Source organism: Triticum dicoccoides, chromosome 4B, assembly GCF_002162155.2.
Source record: "Triticum dicoccoides isolate Atlit2015 ecotype Zavitan chromosome 4B, WEW_v2.0, whole genome shotgun sequence".
Lineage (NCBI taxonomy): Eukaryota > Viridiplantae > Streptophyta > Magnoliopsida > Poales > Poaceae > Triticum > Triticum dicoccoides.
In genome coordinates, this window is record NC_041387.1 from 598717075 (window position 1) to 598732534 (window position 15460).

At 48.0% G+C, this 15460-nt stretch overlaps 1 pseudogene; it reads left to right on the forward strand.

The window, feature by feature from the left end:
* Positions 1-14741: 14741 nt before the first annotated feature.
* Positions 14742-15460, forward strand: part of LOC119292867 — a 4235-nt pseudogene continuing 3516 nt past the window's right edge.

The window sequence follows — 15460 nt, forward strand, 5'->3', positions numbered from 1 at the left end:
GAGGATACAAGATTGAAGACTTCGTCCCGTGTCTGGATGGGACTTTCCTTGGCGTGAAGGCAAGCTTGGCGATGCGGATATGTAGATCTCCTATCATTGTAACCGACTTTGTGTAACCCTAGCCCTCTCTGGTGTCTATATAAACCGGATGGCTTTAGTCCATAGGATGAACAACAATCATACCATAGGCTAGCTTCTAGGGTTTAGCCTCCTTGATCTCGTGGTAGATCTACTCTTGTAACACACATCATCAATATTAATCAAGCAGGACGTAGGGTTTTACCTCCATCAAGAGGGCCCGAACCTGGGTAAAACATCGTGTCCCTTGTCTCCTGTTACCATCCGCCTAGACGCACAATTCGGGACCTCCTACCCGAGATCCGCCAGTTTTGACACCGACATTGGTGCTTTCATTGAGAGTTCCTTTGTGCCGTCACCATCAGGAAGGATGCCTTTTCCCGTCTTTAAAGACGGCACCGTCGTCAAGGGAGCTTTGGCCACCGGCCAGACTATCCGGCTAGGCGGTTTTCTTATGACCGCCTGTTCGGCCACCGCTCCGACGCCAGCGCTCCGACAATGACCTCTCAGGTCATTGAAAGCGATCTTCATGTCAGCTCGGAATTCACCGAGCAGCTGGATCCGATTGAGCTCTCCTCTGTAAACGAGCTCTTGGATCGCATCGCCGCCCTGGGAGTCACTACCGACTACGATCAGATTGGGCTTAAAACCAATCTGAGAGAAATTAACTCTCCCCAGGTTACCCACCACGATGTTGTGGTAGAGGATCAATGCGGCAACTCTTCTTCTATGTTAAAAACCAACCATGTCCGGATTCCCGATCCCTCCATGCCGGATTCCCACGGAGGGTCGGACGCTAATCAAATACTGAACCTAAAGTCAGGCATCGGACCAGATTTGTTGGAAAGCGTCCAGCAAACCAAGTTTCCGAATCCGGAAGCTTCTTGGCCTTTGAGCCTCAGATCGGGTGGGGTTCCGAATTTAATTCCACCCGCCCACCCAAACATAAGCGATCTATCTCAAATACGGCAAGAGCCCGATGAAACAGTACATCATTACTGGGCCAGATTCCTCCTAGTTATGAACAGGATAAAGGACTGCCGTGAAGAAAGTGCGATTTCAATCTTCTGCAACAATTGCACGGACAAGGGAATCATAAACGCCATCAGTCGTCGCAAAGTTACACGCTTCGCCGACCTAGCGACCATTGTACAGAAATATTGCGCGATGGAGAGTGCCTGGAAAACCGAAACTAGGTTTTGGGACAATCCAGCCCTGAATACAACCCCAGTCCGAAATAAAAGGGTGCGTCATACTCAAGCACCTGGGTTAAAAACCAAAAAGCAAAACCCCCCTAAAGGGTACGGAACCGTACTGGAGGGATGGCTCAACGGACCCTGCAAAATTCACAGTATGGAGGGCGCCACTCCAACACATAGCCTTCGAGCATGTTGGATATTACGGCAGGTGGCCAAAAGTGGTGAAGGCTTTCGAGCCCCGGGCAACCAGCCCAGCAGTACCAGTATGGTATTAACAGTCTTCGAGACTTTCGCATCAAATAACATGCGGAAACGAACAATCCACAGCCTTTCCGAAGTCTACCAAGTAGCAACAACAAATCCATGGAGAGACACGGCTATCACCTTCAGTGCCAGCGACGAACCTAAATTCCGAACAGCTAGAGCACCAGCCGCATTGGTCCTCAGTCCGATAGTGGACGGCTTTCGTCTTACCAAGGTACTCATGGATGGCGGCAGCGGATTAAACCTCATCTACGAGGAAACCCTTCAAAAAATGGAAATTGACTGGAGCCGCATTGAGCGAAGCAGCACAACCTTCAGGGGAATAATCCCTAGTCGAGAAGTACGTTGCACAGGAAAAATCACGCTAGATGTAGTGTTCGGCTCGCCGAACAATTATAGGTCGGAAGAGGTCACGTTCCAAGTGGCCCCATTCGGCAGTGGATATCACGCTTTGTTAGGGCGAGAGGCATTCACAATCTTCCAAGCTATACCCCATTACGGGTACATGAAGCTCAAAATGCCCGGACCCAATGGAATAATCACTCTCGCCAGTGATCCAGATACATCACTCCGCGGTGAAAATAAGACAGCCGCACTGGCCCTAGAGGCATTATCCGAAGCCCTGGCGGCAGAGGAACTAACTGCACTGCGCTCCACGGTGGATAGGGACGATCTGATACTCGATAAGAGGTCCAAGTCCACCTCTTTCAAACCAGCAGATGAAATAGTAAAATTTCAAGTCCATCCAACGGACCCCACAAAGATAGCATCCATTGGGGCACAATTAAATCCTGATGTAGAAGCCGCACTACAAGAATTCCTTTGGGAAAATTGGGACATTTTTGCCTAGCACCCTTCAGGCATGCCAGGAATCCCACGCAGGCTGGCAAAGCACAGCCTAAATATCCTAAAAGGATTCAAGCCAGTCAAACAAGCTCTTCTGCAATTTTCCGAACCCAAAAGACAGGCAATGGGAGAGGAGCTAGCCAAACTCTTAGAAGCCGGATTCATCAGAGATATAAAACATCTGGACTGGCTAGCTAACCTAGTAATGGTACCAAAAAAGGACAAATCCTGGCGCCTTTGCGTTGATTTCAAAGACCTTAACAAGGCCTGTCCGAAGGACCCCTTCCCTCTCCCTCGCATCGACCAAATCCTCGATGCTACTGCAGGGCACGATTCATTGTGCTTCCTCGACGCATACTCCGGATACCATCAAATCAAGATGGCAGAAAAAGACCAGGCCACAACGGCATTCATTACTCCATATGGGCCATTCTGCTTCAACATAATGCCCTTCGGACTCAAAAACGCCGGCGCAACATATCAGCGCATGATTCAGACATGTCTGGCTACCCAGATAGGCAAAATAGTAGAGGCATACGTAGACGATGTGGTCGTCAAGACCAAACACGTCGAAACTCTAGTAGAGGACTTGAGGGTGACATTTGACAACCTCCGAGCATATGACATTAAGCTCAATCCGGAGAAATGTGTCTTCGGAGTACCAGCCGGAAAGCTTTTGGGCTTCATTGTATCCGGTAGAGGAATTGAAGCAAACCCAGCCAAGATCTGAGCTATGTCACAATTGGATATCCCAAAAGACCTCAAGAAAATACAAAAACTAACTGCGTGCGTAGCGGCTCTAAGCCGCTTCATCTCCCGTTTGGGAGAAAAGGCTCTGCCCCTCTATCGCCTCCTTCGGCGCACCGAACATTTCGAATGGACGGATGCTGCCACGGCCGGACTCGAAGAAATCAAGGCCATACTGGCAACAAATCCGGTCCTAGCCGCGCCCAACCTGGGCGAACCTATGTTATTATATATCGCAGCAACACATCAAGTTGTCAGCGCGGCACTCATCGTCGAACGAGAAACAGAAGGGCACATATTCCCTCTTCAAAAACTAGTGTACTACGTATCCACTGTCTTAACTCCATGCAAGTCCCGGTACCCACATTATCAAAAGATAGCGTATGCAGTGTTCATGGCATCCCGGAAGCTGCGACACTACTTTCAAGAGTGTTCCATAACGGTGGCTTCCGAAGTACCTCTCAATGATATTATAAACAATCGCGACGCAACGGGCAGGATTGCAAAATGGGCCATTGAGCTCTTACCATTTGACATAACCTACAAACCACGGCGAGCTATAAAGTCGCAAGTTCTGGCTGACTTCGTCGCCGAATGGACCGAAGCCGAATTCCCTAAAGAGTACGGCGTGTACTCCAATTGGATCATGCATTTCGACGCATCCAAAATGTTGGCTGGCTTGGGGGCTGGCGTCGTCTTGACGTCCCCAACTGGAGACACAGTCCAATACATACTTCAAATAATGTACATGGACTCCAACAACGCAGTCGAATACGAGGCCCTTCTACACGGCCTCCGGATGGCAATCTCCATGGGCATTCAACGCCTAGAGGTGCGCGGGGATTCAAACCTCGCAATATCCCAAGTAAATGGGGACTTTGACGCCAAAGATCCAAAAATGGCAGCTTACCGCAACGCCGTCCTAAAAATGTCAGCTCGGTTCGAAGGACTCGAATTCCACCATGTAGACGTGTTGGCACGCATCGGCGCAAAACGCGACGCCGTCCCTCCAAACATCTTCCTAGAACGGCTCTTTAAGCCATCCGTATTATGGGAAGAGGAGTCCGGAAATAACAATTCGGAGCCAGCTGCATCACCTAACTCAGACCATCGTGACACAATCGGCGGCTCAGCCAATGAATTAACACCTTCAGCCCACGAAATAATGGCAGTAATTGCCCTGTGGACGGAACCATTCCTAGCCTACTTAATCAGGCAGGAACTTCCCGAAGACCAGAAATGAGGCCCGCTGCATAGTTCGGCGATCTAAAGCCTACAAGGTCCATGAGGGAGAACTTTATAAAAAAACGCAACCAGAGTCCTTCAAAGATGTATCTCCGAAGAGGAAGGGCGAAATCTCCTGGCTGAAATTCACGCCGGACTCGGCGGGCACCACGCTGCAGCCCGGGCCCTTGTAGGCAAGGCCTTCCCTACATGATTTTATTGGCCGACGGCCCGGGCAGATGCTCAGACTTAGTCCAACGATGCGTTGGTTGCCAGCTCTTTGCTAATCAGAGCCACATGCCACCCACCGCCCTCAAAACTATACCCATCACCTGGTCGTTCGCGGTCTGGGGGCTTGACATGGTTGGACCCCTTAAAGGGGGAACCCACAAGCACAAATACTTATTGGTCATGGTTGACAAATTCACCAAATGGATTGAGGCCAAGCCGGTTAAAATGGCAGAATCCGGACCTGTGATAGACTTCATATCCAGGGTAGTACACCATTTTGGTGTCCCCCACAGCATCATCACTGATAACGGCACGAATTTCATGTCCGACGAGGTTAAACTCTGGTGCAAAAACATGGGCATCAAGCTCGACTACGCTTCAGTCTATCACCCCCAAACCAATGGTCAAGTTGAACGAGCAAATGGTCTAATCATGAGCGGCATCAAACCCAGACTAGTGCCGTCCCTCAAGGAATCTAACACGCACTGGGTAGAGGAGCTCGACTCCGTACTCTGGGGGCTGCGGACCACGCCAAACCGAACTACCGGATTCACACCATTTTTTATGGTGTACGGCGCAGAGGCAGTTCTGCCCTGAGATATAATTCATGACTCACCGCGCGTGCGCATGTACGAAGAAAGAGAAGCCGAGTTAGATCGGAAGGACAGTTTGGATGCCTTAGAAGAGGAGCGGGACGTGGCAAAGGCTCGTTCCGCATTCTATCAGCAGCAGGCTCGAAGGTATCAAAGCAGAGAAGTACGGGCCAAAACTTACAATGTTGGCGAACTTGTTCTACGCCTGCCGGACAAGAAAAAGGACAAACTTAAGCCCAAGTGGGAAGGCCCCCTTCATCATCGACCAAGTCCTGACCGGCGGAGCATACCGTCTACGTAACACATCTGACAATCGACTCAAGCCGAACCCATGGAACACAGCCCGTCTCCGAAGATTCTACGCCTAACGCCGGACTCAGAGTTCATCTCACTCCTCCGTCCACCTTTTTACATTTTCACTGTCTCCTGTCCTCCTCCTTCTTCCCACTTTTTTTAATACCTTTTATAGGCTGATTTGCACATTGATTCGCACACACTTGATGTGCTCCTAGCACTCATTATACCTGGGGGCTTCTTTACCAGAAGCTTATTTATACGGGCTTCATGCCCAACACATGTGTTATACTTCCGCATGTACCTTTTATTCACCATTATATGCATCGATATGACTTAAGTTTTGGCCAAGCTGGGTTGCCTGGCTCCTGTGCTTACCCCTACGTTCCCGATTGTTCGGCTAGGGGGTAAAGGGAGCACCTCTGCGATTGTTACTGCCGGGTCAGCCGAATGTGTACCTCAGACTGGGTGAAGCCGAAAGCTAGCGTTCTTAAGAGAATATTTGGTCGGTGACTTGAAAGATGATTTATTACTTACTTACTTATCTGCCCCCAGATGCTTTTTCTGCTATTTTCGCAGCCCGGACATGCACTTTAGGGCATGCCTCCCAGGGAAAGGAACCCTTAACGGAACTATTCTCCCTGGAAGATGTTTCTTACTAACCATGTAATATAACATAGCTAGTTGGGCACTTGTCTGATAAAGCAATCATGACCCCGACGCCTTGTCTCCATGCATGCTCCGGTTCTTTTATAACCGTAAGGGTATTCGGACACACTCCAGACTGTTGGGTCCCGAGGTTGAAGCGAAAAGGTCCGCAAAGACAAACGATCTACAATCCGGCTAGAAGGCATTTTACATGTCATTTTAAATTACATTGTCAAACTGACTGATTGTACTCCTCTTCAATCCCATCTAACAGGCTGTCTAATTTACAGTCCTGTTGGGAATATTTCGCGGCCAGCTCTACCTGGCCGTACATCAAGCTCACAGGGATCTCCTTCCCGTCAGGCCCCACAGGTCCGACCTCGGCCATGTGGTTTGGGTCAGCCTTCGGGTACCATGTCTTCACCATGGCCCAGGCCTCCCTGGCGCCTTGACGGCAGGCCGATATCTTCCACAGACGGAGGCGTCGCCGTACTCCCTGAAGCTTCTCAGCAAGCCCTCCAAGGCCCTCAGGTAGGGAGACGGAAGGCCATAAGGCCTGAACGACGCCACTCATCGCCTGCCGAACACGTTCGAGCAGTTGCACCAGCTCGGGAAGTTGGTCACCCGTTGAACCGGGCATTTCCTCCACAGGGCGACCTGTGAGCACACCTAAAGACACATTTCTGTCAATCGACTTCCTCGTCAAATTCTTCTTTTCAAAGGAATTTGCTCAAGCACTTACTATAAATGTCGCGACGCAGCCGCTGATTCTCCTTCACGGAGCCAGACAGCTGGGCCCGTACACCTTTCAGCTCTTCTCCTAGCTGGGTGTGGGCATCCTGGAGCTTGTTCCTCTCCTGCTGCACCTTCATAAGCACCCTCTCGCCGGCCTTTAGCTGACGCAGCAGCTGTTGCTTGTCCGGATCTAGTCCGGCGCCCTCTGCAATATTATTGTCAGATTTACGCACACGCCGCATTTTGTTAACTACTTATCTTTTCGAAGAACGTATTACCAGCGGGGGTCTCTGTGGCTCCCCCTGTGGCGGCTAGTGCGGCCTCAAGTTGGGCCTTGCACTCTTGAAGCTCCTGGGACAGGTGGGTATTCCTCTCCGTAAGATCCTGCATAATAAATGATCCTTAAATCAGTTATTTTAACTATTTTAAGTCTCGGGGGCTACTGGCATATATAACTATTAAAATTAATTACCCATATGTCCTTCACATACTGCTCCATGGCTCTGGTTAAACCATCTTGAGCGGCACGGAGGTGCGCGTCTCCCGCATTAAAGGCATTTAACGCCTCAGGGGAGAAACACGCGTCATGAAGAACTGTCCGACGACGCCTATGATTCATGGCGCTCTCCACCTCAGACCTGGTGGCGGACAACCTGTCGGCATCCTCCGTCGGAGGAGCGTCCGGCTCGCGCCTTGCGCTCGCCTCCCCTTCCGGACCAGGCGTTGGAGCCTGGCTGGCGGAGGCCTGGTGGGCACCCTCTCCGGACTCAGTCCGGCGAGCGCTTTTTCTCCTGGAAGAATCATGAGCATTAATATGCCTCCCAGGGGTCTTTCCCTTAAAGGACAATGGTGCACCGTACCTTTGCGGCGACGTTTCGATTCGCGCCGCACTCCTCTTCCGCCTGCTGGTCCAAACTAACCTCGTTTGGTCAGTCGCCGAAGGCTCGGCTTCCTGCCGTGAAGGCACCCCCTGCCGAGCACCATTGGTGCACGGTGGTCAGAAATAAGCATTAAAGAAGTAATGGTGTCAGGACTTCGGTCGTACTCACCTGGGAAGCCGGACACAAACCGGGGTAGTCAGCCGTAATGGCGACTAAAGCATTGTCTATGCTGAGCTGGTGGAACACCCCGTCAATTAAATCCACCTTAATGTCCGGATCCTCTTCAGAGGCCGGATCAAGGGATCTTCCCGGATCCTCGGGTTGTGGAGTCGGACTGTGTATGCCCTCCACATCCCGACACAGTTCCTGCGTCAAAGTCATAAAATAAGGCATTTAACTTCGAAAGCACGGGTTGGATGAATAAACGTTCGCTTACCCAGCTCCGAGGGTTATTCATGGAGAACCCATTCAAGGGGCTCGTCTGAAGAAAATCCTCCTTCTCCCCCTTGTACAAGCCGGACAGGATCTACACCAGATCCGCGGCTGATCCTGGCCCCTTGCGGCCATGACGGGTGGCGTCGTTCTCCCCGTTGAAGTCCAACATGGGGTGGCCCCTATATTGGAGCGGCTGCACCCCCCGCATAATGCACGTGGCCATGATTCCAATCATGGTCAATCCGGAGTGGGCCAGTAACCTAATCCGGCCCATCAGATAATGGACGCTCCCATCATCCTCCAGTTGAGGGCTCCGCGGGCGCCAACTCAAGCATTTCTTCAAGGGAGCATTGCTGAACTCCGGGAGGCCGATCCGAACTGGATCCGGCAGAGGGGCCTCCATATAGAACCATTCCAAAGGCCAATCTTTGGACGCCTTCTTTGGGGTACCGGATGGATATCTGGTCCCGGCGATGCGCCATATTTCGGCTCCGCCCACTTGATATATCGACCCCTGGTGAGAATGGGGTACGATGCAAAACAATCTCTTCCACAGTGCGAAATGGGGCTCGATGCCCAAGAACAGCTCGCAAAGAGCTACAAAGCCCGTGATGTGGAAAATGGGGGCAGGTGTAAGGTGGTGGAGCTGGAGTCCGTAGAACTCCAGGAGTCCCCGGAGAAACGGATGTATGGGAAATCTGAGTCCCCTTATTAAATAAGGGACAAAGCATACCCGCTCTCCTTTTGAGTGGTTGGGAACGCTCTCCGCCTGCTTTCCACCCTGGAAGGTGGCCAGTCCGGCTCGAACGGAACCATGAAGGCTGGGGGAAGATATCCCTCGGTTTGAAGCGCCACTAGCTCGCTGTGTGGGCCTGAGCATCTCCCCAAATCTCCTGGCTTAGGGCTGGGAGCGCGAGAGGAGGAGCCGCGTCGACTATCCATGGTAGAATGGATTTTTCTCAGAGGCGCTTCGATGAGTACTTGCGGAAGGAGGATGGTGTGAGTTGGATCTAGATCCTCGCCTCTCTTATAGGCGGCTCGTTCACACAGCTAAGGGGAAGAATGTAAAAATACCCTAGCTTTTCGCATTCATACGACACGTGGAAAAAGGCCATTATTGGGCGTAGAAGCCAAGGAGCGCGGCATTTATAAGGAAGCCGGACACTATTCAACAGGAACATGAAGTTTGAGGGAGAACCCGCCTTGCAACACCGAAGACAACATGCCCGTCAGACTCGTCGTCATTGAAGCCTGGTTCGGGGGCTACTGAGGGAGTTCCGGACTAGGGGGTGTCCGGATAGCTGAACTATCATGGTCGGCCGGACTCCAAGATTATGAAGATACAAGATTGAAGACTTCGTCCCGTGTTCGGATGGGACTTTCCTTGGCGTGGAAGGCAAGCTTGGCGATGCGGATATGTAGATCTCCTATCATTGTAACCGACTTTGTGTAACCCTAGCCCTCTCCGGTGTCTATATAAACTGGATGGCTTTAGTCCATAGGACGAACAACAATCATACCATAGGCTAGCTTCTAGGGTTTAGCCTCCTTGATCTCGTGGTAGATCTACTCTTGTAACACACATCATCAATATTAATCAAGTAGAACGTAGGGTTTTACCTCCATCAAGAGGGCCCGAACCTGGGTAAAACATCGTGTCCCTAGTCTCCTGTTACCATCCGCCTAGACGCACAGTTCGGGACCCCCTACCCGAGATCCGCCGGTTTTGACACCGACACCCCTCATTCCAAATTACTCGTCGTGGTTTGAACTAAAACCACGGCGAGTAATTTGGAACGAAGGGAGTACTACCTAGTACTTATAATGGTTTATGAATTTGATATCTAGCAGTACCTAGTATCTGAAAGGGAAAGGGGTACAATGGGAAAATGATGAAAGATATAGCAGTAGCGTGGGACAACGAAATCGCTACAGCTAAATAATAGTAGCGCGTTCCGCAAAAGTGCTACTGATATCGTCAACAATAGTAGCGCGGGTGCGGACCGCGCTACTACTATAAGTTAGCTGTAGCACCTTATTAGTAGCATGGCCACCCGCGCTGCTGCTAGCCTCAAAATCCGCGCTACTACTAGGGTTTTCCCTATTAGTGTCTAGTATCACCTTTGTGTTTGAGGACGGAGCTACATCAGGATGTGGGGGCTGGATGACAAAAGCATGATTGTTTTTGCTAGCATGTATCGTCACACGCACACTTTCTTGTTGTGTGGCGGGGTTATCCTGTTGCCGCATATTAGTGGCACTTTTTTGTTATGTGGCGGGGTTCTCCTATCACTGCACATTAGTGGCACTTGTTTGCTCTATGGCTGGGTTCTCCTATTGTTTTGCATCGGGGGCGTTTTGGTGCTGTGTGGCGGAGTTGTCTCCATTCACCCGCCCTACAGGTATCGAGCAGGGATCTGGTTGTCCTTGAAACGATCCTTTGTCTTCTTCCTTTTCATTTCTTGCTTTTCTAAGTTGATTGTTCTTCAGGGTTTCGAGCTCCTCTTTGAAATTATACATGTGTTTTCTTGCCAATCTGGTTCCATCATCTGTTATGCAAGCGTCTTGGGCTGATGCCTTAAATTCTTTAAGAATTGATGTATATCGCATGAAGCTTTTCTTCTCCGCTGGCATCGACTTCTTAACTATTGGCTGTTCGAAATCAGGTTGAGTAAGATCCTTCTATGAATCCCAAGTCCACCTCTTTAGGATGTACTTCTCAGGTATCTTTTAAACCCCAATCTGGTCCATAACTCGTAGTACGTGTGCGCATAGTAGTCCGTCACGATCAAACTTGCAGCAAGTACACGAGTATGTCTCTTCATCCATGTTTGCTTGCACATGGTAGTCCCTGTCCCCATATTTTGGTATTATCCCCCTCACTGAGCTGACCTTGAAGGTACCATCATCCAATGTGTCACATCTGTAGGCTGATTTCACCTTCATCTCCACCTGGAACTTGCAAAACAGGTTTTGCCTGTACAGCCCCACACCTGCATCTCCGGCGGGTTCATCGAGTACATTTCGGTTTCTTTGTACACTGTTTCCAACTGCTCTATTGACACACTAGCCATCACCTTATCCTGTATCACAGTGTACTGTTCTGCGAATTCAACAAGTGAGTTGTTTGGGTTGACATACTTCTTGAGCACAAAGTTAAAACCCTCGCTTCTTGTCGTGGTCTGCAAGGACGGAAAAAAATCATGCATATAGTATGCCGGGACCCAACACTTCCTGTTTTCCCATAGCCAATTGAAATGCTCATTGTCGGTCTGGCCATATGCTTCCATCATCACCCACCACTTGTGTTCAAACTCCTCAGCTGCATTCATAACATAAACATGGTAGCATCAGTTATTGAATGGTGGTAACCTTAGTTCAGACATGTTGGTACCTAGAACACCATAGTTGATAATCCTATCACACAAACTTAGTTACTCTAGTTCAAGCATCATGGTAAGTACATTGCACATAGGATGATTTTTTGTCCATGAAGAATACCGCTCAGTGTTTGTAGTACAAGCATCATTTTAAACTAGCAAAAATCAAGATTTCCATCAATCACCACTAGTTGGTGACTGAAATTTTTTTTTGTAACTTGTGGGGCATACAACCGAAATGCATGCAACAAACATGAAAATGATAGGTTCAACACAGAAAATAATGAATGGAGGTAATTTTGTTATAATCCTCTAGTAACATGTCACCTTTTTACATGGTTATTGTTGATATCATGCATGTAAACACATTTCTTATGTTTAAGGTAGTGAGGGTGGGATGTAAAATACCAGTCAAGCTATTATCAACACAATCCTTCAATGCATTGTTTAGTGGCTCATCGTCAACCATTAGCTTCCCAAGCTTCTCCTATGCTTTTTTCATTATATGCTAGCGGCAATTCCCGTGTACTATCCCGATGAACACCTCATCAATAGCACTCCTTATTGCAAAATCTTGATCTGTTATGATGTTCTTTGGCGCAATTCCACCAACTGCATGCAAGTATGCATTAAACAGCCACACAAAGTTACCAGATAGTTCGTTTCGAACAAATCCACAACCAAATTGGATTGACTGCCCATGGTCATAATGCCAATGAAGGGCGCATAGGGCATCTTGTACATGTTTGTCATGTATGTTGTGTCGAATGATATGGCATCATTGTATCTAGCATATGCCCTACGCGACACACCATCTATCCAGAAGAAATTTTCCACTCTGTCCTCATCATCAAGCTTCATTCTCCAATAGAAATCTGAATCTTGTGCCTTCATATCGTGGATGTATGAGATTGTGCTCCCCACATCAGCATGGCGGTACTCCATGCGGAATTTAGCTCGCTGGTTTGCGATGTCCTTTGTCGTGTATGGTACATCTTTAGGAGACCCGTAGAACCATGGCATTAGTTGCATTTGTCTTCCTATCTCTATGTTGCATCCGTGCAATACCTTCAAGAAGTCCTGCTCATTGTTGGGAATGTTCCTATGTGATGATAGGAACTTTGTCAAGGACGGATTTCTTATTAGAGGATGGTTGTGGTCATCGTTGAAGCATTTGAATCTCCACCATGCATCCGTGTGGGTGATGTAAAGGTGGGCCGGACATCTCGACCTCACAACCTTCCCTCTTTTCCTCTTCATCACGATGCCTTTTGGGTTCTGCACATCCTGTGTCTCCTCCTTGTTTATTTTTGGCTTGCCGTATTTCCCACAAACCAAGAGGACTCTGCTTACAGTGTCGTCTTTAATTGTTTTTCTGTATTCCAGCCTCATCGCAAACCCATGTCTGAGTGCATATTGCTTGTAGTGATCATAAGCTTCCTCATAAGTATCACACTTCATCGTTTCATTAGGAGGCTTCGGTGTGGAGTATGCCTCGGTGTTTTTGTCTCCCCGGTTAGCATTTTCTCCTCCTGTTTCAGGACTCGCTGGCTGACTGACTGAATGATCAAAGAAGCTTTCTCTCCCTCCTATGTTGCTAGTTGTCAGTTCTTTGATTGTCTCTCGGACCATTGGTTTGCTTCTGGATGTAGCACCTGTAATGTTTTTGAAGTTGTTAGTTTGTGTTATATTTCTGCATGCCAAAACTTGTGGTAACTGGTACTCCACTTGGCTGGTAAAGTTTGCATGCAGTAAGTTGTTTTTGTAGTTGTAAACTGAAAGCATGTAATTGTAATACGGATTGCATGATAATTCGTATGGAGTAAGTGTGGTAATTGTACCTAATTTCATGGTAACTTGTGTGCATTAGGCTTGGTGATTGTGAACTGATGCATGGTGAATGTGGTAGTTGTAAATAACATAGTTGGTAATTGCAATTCAAGTATGATGGTAACAAGTATGTGTATAAAAATATGGTAGCATGGTAAATGTTTTACCTTCGTCTGTTTTGTTGTTGTTGGCAGAACCAAAGCTTGCCGTGTGTGCATATTCACACTGTTGGTTTGTCCCCACACCACTCATCGTGATATCCACATTACCCTCGTTGTCATGCACCATTTTTTTGTGTTGCAGCACCTACTAGCACATATAATTGCATCCATCAATTCCACACTTACAAGCAATTTTGATTATTTTTCATAACAACTATAATTTTTTCGTTTTCTGCATTGATTACTTCTTTTTTATAACAGGTATCATTTTGGGAGTAACCAGTGTCTAGGAGTACGACAACGATAGTTCCTATCAACCTCATTTCATCAACATCATTTCTTATCAAAAAATTCTGGTGGCAACAATGTAAACCAACACATGGTATTCTTGTAGTGTTTTAGCACCTTTGGTTCTGAGTTTTCCTGGTAAATTGTAATGAATTAGCATGATAACTTGTTCTGACATGGGTTTGTTCAATAAAAAAGGATTTTTTTTAATGTTGAATAAGTGTTAAAGGATGTTGATTACTCAATGCACACACTTTGGTAATCTATACTGACGAGAAATGGTAACTCAGTTATTAATGAGAAATTTCGTACTTGTAGTTCTAACATGCTTCAAAAAAGATAGCTTAATAGAATCTGATGATAACCTATATGGATTTATGATGGTAACTCAATGATGTAATCTGTAGGTAGGAACATGGATCAATTTTACAAACTTTTTTGGCTTTAAAAAAGGCAAATTTATTCAATCTTTGTTGGTAACCTGACTGAATTTGAATAACTCAATTACAACGGAGGTATTACACACATGCAGTAAAAGGGCTACCTTTTTCTGCATCTTTTTGGCTTTGTTCTTTAGTTCTTGTTGTTCTTTTCACATGTATTTTTTGCCTTGATTTTGTTGGTATGAAATGTAAATGCAGCATGTGTATAGAAGTTGAATCACTTACCTCCTTGATATTTTGCCTGGTTATGGCGAAATTCAGACGAACTTGGGTATTTGTTCCCATAGCATGTGGTAACCCTTGTGATGTTGATGTGGTAAACCAGGCCCCTCTCTCAAATCCTTGTGTTTGGTAGTGTTTTTCGCGGGTTTTTTGGTGGATTAGATCTGGGGCGCAGGTCATCGGTGATGGAGGCGCGTCGGGGAGAGAGGAGAACAGATCGGGGCAGGTAGTTGTTTCTTGCGATGGAGGTAAGAAACTAGGTTTTGGTATAGTAAGTCACGTGCGGGGGGAGGTGGGCCAGAGGAGCTGTCTTTTTTGTCTTGGACCTCATGCGCTGTGCGTGCTGGGCCTCGCGAAAGAAGGCTGGGTCATTGTGGGTATCTCTGGCGAAGCGGGTCACGCGGGAGGGACGCGGGTGTACGATCGTGCAGATCTGATGCTATGCGTCCAGTGGACTGATCGTTAGTCGCTTCCTTCTAGTAAATCTCAAACTTTTCACACTTTCCAGCTCATCCCAAAACCAAAAGGAGTCGAGAGACTAATTGGCACTTCTGTCTTTTTCTTTGTCCTGTCGATTGTGTGTTTGCAGCTCCTCTGGGTGATTCTGATTGGCCTCATGTTCGCTATGATCATACAGTCACTAGCAGCTAACCTTGGCATGGTTACAGGTATATTAAATTCCACAACGCCCATCGCAACATACAAAACAAAATGCAAGTTGTGCTAGAAGTGGCCATATTTATTCCAACTCGCCCTCGTGCAGGAAAGCATCTCACGGAGATATGCAAGAGCGAGTATCCGAAGCCGGTGATGATCTTCCTGTGGCTTCTTGCGGAGGTGGCAGTGATCGCCGCCGATATCCCTGAAGGTTCGAATCATTATGCTGTCTATACGGCCAAGTGTCCCGGCCCCCACGTTCCGTCCAATTGCTATCCCCCATGGACCGCTAGGGGCGGAGCCA